At 44.7% G+C, this 10,973-nt stretch overlaps 1 long non-coding RNA gene across 1 annotated transcript; it reads left to right on the top strand.

Annotated features, from left to right (window-relative positions):
* The first annotated feature begins 4,422 nt into the window (after positions 1-4,422).
* LOC132388474 (uncharacterized) lies at positions 4,423-8,419 on the top strand. Its single transcript, XR_009510244.1, has 3 exons — positions 4,423-4,519; positions 7,370-7,426; positions 8,301-8,419. It is a non-coding gene; the product is annotated as an uncharacterized LOC132388474 (long non-coding RNA).
* Positions 8,420-10,973: the final 2,554 nt, after the last annotated feature.

Genomic DNA, 10,973 nt, shown 5'->3' with positions numbered 1-10,973 from the left:
GTGAAGAAGCCCCCCCCCCATTGTTCCCTTTAAACTTTTCCCCATTCACCTTTAACGCATGACCTCTGTTTCTTTTTTTCTCCCCTGGCCTCAGTGGAAAAAGCCTGCTTGCATTCACTCTATCTGTACCCAGCATAATTTTATACACCTCTATCAAATCACCATTCATTCTCCTACGCTCCAGGGAAAAAAATAGTCCTTACCTTTTCAACCTTTCTCTGTAACTCAGTTTCTCATGTCCTGGCAACATCCTTTTAAACATTCTCTGCACGCTTTCAACCTTATTAATATCCTTCTTGTAATTAGGTGACCAAAACTGCACACAGTACTCCAAATTTGGTCTCACCAATGTCTTATACAACCTCATAATTACATTCCAACTCTGACCCTCATTAATTTGATTTATAAAGGCCAATATTCCTCATGCTCTCTTGACAACCCTATCTACTTGTGGCGCCATTTTTAGGGAATTATGTATCTGTATTCTCAGATTCGACTGTTCTACTGCACTCCTCTCTGTCCTGCCACTTAACTTGTATGTTCTACCTCGGTTTGATCTTCCGAAGTGCAATACCTCACACTTGTCCGCATTCAACTCCATCTGCCACTTTTCTGTCCATTCCTCCAACTGGTCCAAGTCCCTCTGCAAGCTTTGAAAACATTCCTCACTGTCCACTACACCTCCAGTCTTTGTATCATCGGCAAATTTGCTGATCCAATTTCCCACATTGTCATCCAGATCATTGATATAGATGACAAATAACAATGGACCCAGCACTGACTAGTGGCACACCACTAGTCACAGGCCTCCACTCAGAGTAGCAATCCTCCACTACCACTCTCTGGTTTCTTCCATTGAGCCAATGTCTAATCCAATTTACTACCTCTCCATTTATACCTAGCGACTCAATCTTCCTAACTAATCTCCCATGCCCCACCTTGTCAAAGGCCTTACTGGTACACGTATACAACATCCACTGCCTTCCCTTTATCCACTTTTTTGCTAACTTCCTCGAAAAACTCTAATAGGCTGGTTAAACATGATCTACCACGCACAACGCCATGCTGACTGTTTCTATTAAGTCTCTGTCTAATCAAATAATTGTAGATCCTATCCCTTAGTATTTTTTTCCAATAATTTACCTACTACCGATGTCAAACATACCAGCCTATAACTTCCCGGCTTTCTTTTTGAGCCTTTTTTAAACAACGGAACTAGATGAGCTATCCTCCAATCCTCCGGAAACTGACACGTGGATATCAGGATTTTAAATATTTATGCGAGGGCCCCTGAAATTTCAACGCTCGTCTCCGTCAAGGTCCGAGGGAATACCTTGTCAGGTCCTGGGGATTTATCTACTCTGATTTGCCACAAGTCAGCAAGCACATCCTCCTCTTTAATCTGTATAATTTCTATGACCTCCCTACTGGTTTGCATTGTTTCCATAGACTCCATAAAAGTTTCCTTAGTAAATACAGATGCAAAAAACCCACATAATATCTCTCCCATTTGTTTTGGTTCCGTACATAGCCGACCACTCTGAACTTCAAGAGGATTAACTTTCTCCCTGACTATTCTTTTGCTCTTAACATACCTGCAGAAGCTCTTAGGATTATCCTTCAGCCTGACTGCCAAAGCAACCTCATGTCTATTTTTTTTTGCCCTCCTGATTTCTTTCTTAAGTATTTTCGTACTCTCTTATACTCCGCAAGCATCTTGTTTCCTCCTTATCGCCTATATATTTTATGCATCTCTCTCTTCTAATTCTTATCAGAGTTCCAATATCCCTCGAGAACCAAGTTTCCTTATTCTTATTCGTTTTGCCTTTAACCATAGAAACAATGGCCGCTAGGACGATGGTCGCTGTATATGGCGTTCTTCCTTTTCAACCTTGGCGCGCTACGTCCCGCGCCTGCACAGTACAGCCTCTTTTACCCGATCAGTTAAAGAAAAGAAAAACGACCTGCCTTCCGCGTTGCTTTCACTCCCAGACCCTTACTACGATTGAAAAAGTACGATGTACAAAATGAAATGCACACTCTTAAACTGAACCAGAGAGTGAGATCTTAAGAACCTCACCCCCACTCTCAGACTGTACCAGGGACTGATATCTACGAAATGAACCCCGCATTCCTACAGTGGACCGCAGACCGGTGAGTGCAGAATGAGCCACCCCTCGCACACTGTGCCCTCGACCAGCAGTTGGAGAATGAAGCACACGCTCTCATATTATCCGACTGAATGTCTCCCGATTGTCGATTGTCCCTCCTCTGCTGTCGCTCTCTCTCTCACTAATTCTGCATTTCATGTGAACTGAATATCAACGCTCTCTTCATTTTCACCTTGAAACGTATTGCATGATTCATCCTTTGCTGTCCGGCAGATTCAGCTATTGCTCTCTGTTAACTCAATTTACTGTTTTTTTGTGTCATTCTGCTACGAATATCTTTTGTTTCGGCAACTTTGCTCTGCGGCTGTTTCAATGACCCTTTTGTTTCTCCTCTCCCGTCATCGTCGCGTTGACTCAACCGTACAGTACTTTGTTTAATGCGGTCGGAGTGGGACGGGAAAGCATGTACAGGATGATCGGCAGATAATTTAACACATACACTCGCGTTTATTTGCCTGCACCTGTGTGTGTGTGTGTGTGTGTGTGTGTGTGTGTGTGTGTGTGTGTGTGTGTGTGTGTGTGTTTGTGTGTGTGTGTGTGTGTGTGTGTGTGTGTGTGTGTGTGTGTGTCTCTGTGTGTGTGTGTGTGTGTGTGTGTGTGTGTGTGTGTGTGTGTGAGTGTGTGTTTAATGGTTTTTAACATGGTTTTATGTGATGATGAGGTCTTATTTGGCAGTCCTGCGTGCATTTCTGCAGGGCATTGCCTAAGTAATACAAAGGTCGCGGGCATTGTTATGTTAAACCATGAAATGAAATCGCAATGCAATCTGTACATGGCAGAAAATACTCTATTAAATCATGCCGCTATTTACACCAGACAAACGTGTTGATGGGTGTGCTCGTAAATCACAGGGCAGAGAATGGGAGTCTGATCAGCCCAATATATCTCTATAGCTAATTGAACGGCACAGTATTTCAGCATCGAACTGATCCCTAGGTGGATTAAACAGCGGACTTGTCGGCAGCACCGTTTTAAAACCCACAGCACGCATAGGAAATATTATACATATATATTACGTAAATGTACACTGTACGTACATACATACACAAACACACAAACACATGCACGCATATACACACATCCACACACAGACAGACACATACACAAACCCACACACACACTCATCATACTCACTAACACAAACACATACAGTATATACCCGTACACACGCACACACACACACTCATCACACTCACAAACACAAACATGCACACATACAGATATATACAAACCAACATTCCCACACATACTGTATATATGCACACTCACACACACAAACACGTAGAAACATACATACACAATCATGTCATCTACACGCACACTCTTACACATACAACCAGACAGACAGACATACATACAAATTTACACACACACACACACACACACACCCACACACACACACACACACACACACACACACACACACACACACACACACACACACACACACACATACACACACACACGCACACAGATACTATAGATGTGGAGAAGATAATTTGAGATGTAGGATACCCTGGACAGATCTGAAGATGAAGGAATCGGAAATAAACATTATACCGGGAAGCTGAACAAAATGACTTAAACTTCGATGCCGTCCAGGGCTGACAGAGAACTGCACAGCGTGTCTGTGTGCACAAAGGGTATGTTTTATATTTGGTGGCACGTAGTGGAGCGGGTTCGGATGCATTTGGTGCCTGTGCGGCCAAAGTGCAGCTGCTGAATTTTAAAAAAAGAATGACATTAACTGAAAGCTTGCAGGAGGAGACAGAGAGTATTCATATGTCCCCGGATGCAGAGCACACTGAGGGGAAACCGGATCTATTTGCAGATGAAACAGCAGGCGTGACAGCGAAAATTGCCGGAAATGCTGGACACATCGATTCCGGATTGCTTGTTGAAAGAGAGCCACAGAGTAAGTTTGAGGTTGGAAAACAGGAACAGTCGTGACCGCTGCCAATACAACTGTGGAACGGTGTGAATAGAGCCGCTCATTGCTCACTCACTGGTCTCATTGCCCGTTTCGGTCGCATTACACAGAGGGATCTGACTGAGGTAATACCAATGACATTGACGTGATCATGTTACATGCCCACAGCATTTGCACCTGAGACACTACCGGTGATGTAATTAATTTGTTCAGTAACAATGGGAGAGTTTGGGACCTTGTCACTGGAGATCGATCTCCTGTATAAATCAGAGCCTGTTGCAGTGCGTCAGTCCAGAGTGTCTTGCGAGCTGTGGAATTCAGAGCAAAAGCGTTCACTGTGTCACTCAAATGGGATATCCAGTAATCTGGCGGATAGAAGACATTTACTACCCTGTTATTTCAGCCGCTGGAATTCCCGGTAAGCCACTGACACACCAGCAAACGGCAGAAACTGAGAGTTAATTCTGAAGTCCTGAAGCGATTCGCTCGGTAATTCTTTCCACAGCGGAAGGCGCTGATAATGTTAATCGCATTGCTTTCGTAGCGGGAGGCGTAGCGTATTGAAGCCTAGATGCTGCCTTTTCGCTGCCTCGATGTCATGAGGTAATTGTGAATTGAAATGTCTGTAAGGAGGAGACCGGGCTCTATTGCTTCTGAGGGAACCAGTTGTCTTTCTTTCTGTCCACAGGAATTGCATGACTGGGTGAGCAGAGGGAACTGCAGATGTGGATTTCATTTCATTCCTGTGCTGTTCAGAGCCAGTTATGCTGATAATGAATGCACATCCCGTACTGCGGCCGAGGAAGTATTTAAGCAGCTGTCCTCTCGCCGGTTTGAGAATGCACCCAGAATTAAACCATTTACAAAACTCTTGGCAAATCTTGGCAACTCAGTTACGCGGAGAATGCACATTGTCAGTTGCTTCATATAAACTGGGTCCAGTATTCACCCTTCGAGGCAGAAACAAAAACACAAGACCTAATTTGATTCTATCACACTGCGGCTCTATTCCACTTACTAGTCAGGAATTTCTCTGTTCTCTTCCCTCTCTCTTTCAGTAAACCTAGTGGCGATTGTGATCCTTTCCCGAGGAAAGTGCGGTCTCTCCAAATGTGTCACTCGCTACCTGCTGGGAATGGCAGCGGCCGATCTCCTCGTCGTTGTCTCTGACCCTCTGCTGAAGTGGACGGTTTTGATATATTTTAGATTTTCTTTCCTCTATTGGACACCCGTTTGCAGGGGAGTTCGTTGCCTGCTTTTAGCCAGCACCGGGGTCTCTGTCTGGCTGACAGTCGCGTTCACCTGTGACAGATTTGTGGCCATTTGTTGTGAAACGCTGAAAACAAAATATTGCACCGAAAGAACAGCGGGTGTGGTTACCGGGGCAGTGAGTGTTCTGGGCTGTTTGGAATGTATCCCTTTTTACTTTACATTAGAGCCTTCGGAGATAATTAACGGAGTTTTCTATGGCTGTTTTACAAAAGAGAGTTTTTTTACGTCCCCCTCGTGGGCCGCATTTGAGACGATTCATCGCATTTTCATGCCGGGTCTCCCGTTTGTTCTGATTTTATTGTTCAATGCTCTGACAGTGAGACGGATCTTTTCCGCCAATAGAGTCCGGATAGGGCTCCGGGGCCGCAGCAACGGAAAGATTGACAAGGACCCGGAGATGGAGAACCGAAGGAAATCGGTCGTTTTACTCTTCAGCATAACCGGTAGTTTTATATTTCTGTGGGTGACACGACTGGTGTTCGATATCTATCGACGGATTGCAATCATCAATCGTTACACGGACGGGGATTCGATTTATATCGCAGAATCCACGGCGACGATGCTGCAGATCCTCAGTTCCTGCACCAACACATGTATTTACGCCGTGACTCAGAGCAAGTTCAGAGAGGAGCTGAAAAACGCGGTGAAATACCCGCTGAAACTGTTAAACACATTCGTTAAATCATAGAGCGACCAGCTTATTTCTGCAGTAGAATTAAGCCAAGGGCCATGTTTCCTCCATAAGCTATCCACTTGCCTATATATACTGCCGATATATATATATATTGTATACACGGCTGACAACCGAGCAATTGATATAGCGGTAATATATTTTCCTCGCTGTCTACCACGTACAGATAAAAGTTGTCCTTCCTCAGATTCCTCTCAATTCACCCAGACCTTGTACAACACTTGAACAACCACGGACGGTCCAGTAAGGTCCCGCCCGTTTTATTTTCATTCTCTCCATGAGATTTCATTCTTGGTTCTGGTGATGCTGGCAGCGTTTCACTCAGGGATTGTTCAGTCAGGATGGATCCGCTCCCTTTTCTCCACCATGTCCGCTGCTTGTTACTCTTCCTTTTAGTGCTCACTGTGTTTTACTCCCAAACACTCGCACGATGCCCTCGATTCCACCAGAACCTCCCGCTATTCTCTTCTCCTCCGCCAAACACCAGTTTAGATTGGTCAGTTTCACCGTAAGAGGAAATATTAGCGGATTGAAGCGTTCTGGGGTCATATGTGTGTTTTTTTTTTTCAGCTCCGGCTCCGTCTCCAGAATGCTCCTTTTTTTGTCCGTGCGCATCTTTTCCCTCGATCGCATCTCAAGGTCCTGTGTTTCCTTACATCAAATTCTGTTCTCTGTCTCTCTCTCAATCTGCACGTCCAGTCCCGTTCTGACAGAAACCAGAAACCAGTCTCACTGCAGTACTTCGCAAAAAAAATATTTACACTGATAACAAAAAAGTAGGCAGAAACATAAAGAACTTCTGGAGCAACGGAAAAAAAAATATCGGCCTTTTTTTACTCTCTCTCTCTCTCTCTCTCTCTCTCTCTCTCTCTCTCTCTCTCTCTCTCTCTCTCTCTCTCTCTCTCTCTCTCTCTCTCTCTCTCTCTCTCAATCTCTCTCTCTGTTTTTTCTGTCTTTCTCTGAACCTTCTCTGAAACTAATTAAGCTCTCCGTAATCTTAAATCGATATAAAAAAAAAACACTAGCAATCCGAATTAAAATCAGTACTTACTGGAAACACTCAGCTGATAAGGATGGTTTGGTTAAAATTTTAATTAATAATTGAGGCATCTGTGCTTACCATTCATCGCTGTATGTTACCGTATTCTCCTTAATAAAGTAAATACTTCGTGTCTGTATAATCATTGAACACTGTATCTTTTACATTGATTATCTGATGCGCCAAGCCACAAATAGAAATATCGCAGAATTACTTTCGGAGCTGTGGTACAGCTTTCTGACCGATCATTACTCTCTCTGTTGCAGTTCCAGTTCCGTCTCACTGATATCTGTCCAGCAAACGATCAGCGTTATGCAACACCGGTGATTATTCTGGACCGGGGTTTGACGCATATAACCGGTAACACGACCTGTAGCGTTTCGACCGCAGAATAGATTTACGTCAGTTTTTAGTAACTCAATGTTTTGTCCTAAATAATATCTCCGATGATATGTAAGGATTATGCCCACCTTCGGCCACCCCGTGAACACAATAACAGTCTGAATCCCACGATACTTCATTCCAGTCTTGGCCACTTGCACTCCCAATCAGATTGAGTGGCTTAATAACTACGCCATCACTGTCTGGCATGATTAAATGACAAACTATTGCATTCCGGAGATGTTAATGACCAGGGATTAACTTTGTTGTCTGAAAACAGCACATGTCCTTCTGTTGTTGACTGTTGTACTGTTGTTGGCGACATATCTTAGACAAACAGGCACGACTTTTACACCTGATTTTAATTATAATATTATACATTGGGTCGTCTGAGGCCCCCAGGCCGTTGTGATACATTGCCACTAGCAAACCCTTGCTGAACATTGACGAATAATTGGAAAGGATCTGGATAGTCAGATATGCCCAAAGCAGGGGAGGCTGACAAAGCGGTGTTGAGAGCATTAAAAGCTGTGTTCATTTCCCGAGTTCACTGTATTCCGGTGGACATGCTCGGTAATGAGGGTTGTCGAAGAGGAGCCTCCATCATTCGATATTCAGAAATCCAATGACTACAGTAATCGACCGTTCCAAAACGGGCAGCATTTCAGTTCGTGTGCGGGGAGGTGGCTCATTAATAAAAGCTGCAATTTGTTCTTTGGAAAGTGGTTCAGTTCCTTCAGAAACCATGTGTCCCAAATACTGCAGAGCGGAAAGACAAAGCTGATGTTTATTGATGTTTATTTTGTCCATTTTCAGCATGGTTTGTCCATAAAGCAACAAAGTCTTTTTTTCACAATTATGTCGGCTGGGAGAGACAATAAGTAGATAATCGGCACTTTATAAAATTATACTTTACTCTGGCAACTGGACAGCGCTTAAATCCCGTATGACTGCTGCGGCATAAAACGAAGGTCTCTCAGTATACTCAAGATTCAACCTGGACCAAGTTCACTGTCTACCACTGTAAGCAAAAACGAACAAATACTGACTATTCTTATGAACTGGGATGGAGAAAAGGGCAGAACAGGGTCTATAAGAGAATAACATTCAGATGTGGCAGGAATACCGAGAGGTTAACGTCAGTATTGTCAAAGACGGGAGGAAGAGGTGCAAATATGTTGTGAATAGCCCTTAGCTCTTGTAAAAATCGTTACTCATTATCACGACCTGGTTTCAGAACTGGTAAAATAGGGGAATTACAGAATCTACAGGTTGGTAGCAGCACTTCCTGATCCAGAAGTTATTTTATGACAAGCTTGATGCCTTACACTGCATCCGGTAAAAACAATCTGTTGGCATATGGAGGGTAGAATAGCATCGGTCTTCGTCTGGTGGGGCCGAATGTACACGAACACGTGATTTTTGTGTACCGCCCACAAGGAAGAAGGTACCTGGGAAAGCAACTATATTACGATGTGATCAGGCAAAGCAGGGGAAGTAAACAAGTCAAACTTTGTTTTAACGATGACGAAGGAAGTATTGTACTCCATCGTTCGTCTCCGTTTTGTTGGGATCCCGCTCGACTAAGGTAAATTGTCAGAAACGTTAAAAATAAAGTTTAATTGGATTTTTTTAAATTTCAGAATGACGTGACGGAGAGTCCACATGTGTTGAACTCTGATGTTCGGGTATAATGCTTCTCGTTGAACCGACTAGCAGGGAATGTGTTAACCTTCAGCAGAACAATGGGATTTGTTCACAACGTCTACTTTCATGATTTGCTGTTCCTCGGTTTACACTTATTTCTGCCGCCGTGTTATTGTTCTGAGGAGTAGAACTGACAAGAACGATATTATTAAGTGCAAAACACAGAAATCCAGAATGTCAAAAATCTAAAGCAACATGCAGCCCTGCAAACTTTATATTCTGAAAATTCATCCACAGGGAGGGAGGTTGGATATCAAACAGAGGGAGTGTGATGGTGGCGAATAATGTTCGGAGGGAGGGAGGGAGACCGTGAATGCCGTTTGGACGGAGTGGGGTCAAGGGCAGAAGGCACCAAGACGGCACAGATTGGTTATTTCAGCAGAACTTTACAATGGTGGCACTGCAGTCCCAGAACGCTATTCGTGAGGAAAGCCCTCAAGCTCCACACGGTATATATTTCTGCATTTTGACAGAGACTTCCCTACAAGCCCTCATCCCTGACGTACCCGCCCCGACATTGTGCTGTACCGCGACTCTCTCTGCCCAGCCCCGGTCTCTTTCTCTTCCCAATGTCTCTCCGTACAGCCCAGTTTCCCTCTCCACCATCCTGCTGCACAAAAAATGCACTGCCTCTCTTCACAGGCTTTCTTTCCCAGCTCCTCTCTCTCTGTCCGTCTCTATGCTGTTCCACTCTCTACACCTCCGAAATCTCTCTCATCACCCCGGCTTCTCTCTCCTCCCAAGCTCCCACTCGCCTGATCTTTTTTTCCCCATTGGTAGTTCGTATCGCACCGGCCTCTGTCCCGACTTTCTTCTCCACTCTCCTCTGCAGTCTTTCTCACCCAGATTCTGACTCTCCCTCGTCTTTCTTTCCCCAAATCTCCCTCTTTCCACACTCGTTTTCTACCCAGTCTCTCTCTCTCTCTCCCCCAACCTCAGTGCTCGACCAATCACTTACTCATTTCTTGCACTGTCCCTCGTCTCTCTCCGTCTCTCTCTCCCTCCCTCCCTCCCTCCCTCCCTCCCTCTCTGTCTCACCACCCCAATGTATCGCTGTATCGCTCCGTTTGGTGTCTCTGATGTACCCTCCCCCAATCTTCCTCTCGCCTTCATCTCCCTCTCAAGCTTTTCTTCGCTTCCCTTGGTCTTATTGCCTGTCTCGCTCCCTCAACAATCTCCCTTCCTGTACTTTTCTTCCATTGTCAGTCTCTTCCCATTTTCCCTAGCCCAGACTCTCTTTCCAGTACCTGCCTCTTACCTCAGTACTTGTTTCAGTCCTTGTCTCTCTCATACACCAGACTCTCTCACCCCCTCACTCCCTCTCTCCCTAGACCCTTACTAACCCGACCTTCACCCTATTATCTCCCTCCTACACTCACTTTCTCCTACCCCTGTCAAACTCACGTTACCCAGTCTCTCTGACCGAATGTCTCTTCTCTCAGCCTTTCTCTTATCACTTACTGACAGCAGTCTCCCTCCTACACCCCTCGCCCTCAATTTTCTCAATCCACGCCCCAAGCCATAACCCCAGTCTCTATCCCCCTTTCACTGTTACCTCAGCCCGTCCCTAGCCCACCTCTCCACTATCACTTTCTCCCTCAGTCGAACGCTACTCCGTCCCTAGCTAACACATCTCTTAAACAACCGTCTTTTATTTGCTGAGGCATATTTTCACTTCCAGTGATAGAGATGAACGATGCATTTTCTTTCAAACGAACAAGAGATGCTTGTATTTCTACAAAAATGCGATTTGATATTTTCTTTTTAAAGTCTTGTGTTTGG

Source organism: Hypanus sabinus, unplaced genomic scaffold, assembly GCF_030144855.1.
Source record: "Hypanus sabinus isolate sHypSab1 unplaced genomic scaffold, sHypSab1.hap1 scaffold_332, whole genome shotgun sequence".
Classification (NCBI taxonomy): domain Eukaryota; kingdom Metazoa; phylum Chordata; class Chondrichthyes; order Myliobatiformes; family Dasyatidae; genus Hypanus; species Hypanus sabinus.
Note: the sequence above shows the minus strand (reverse complement) of the source record. Positions and strands in the feature narration are given on the sequence as shown.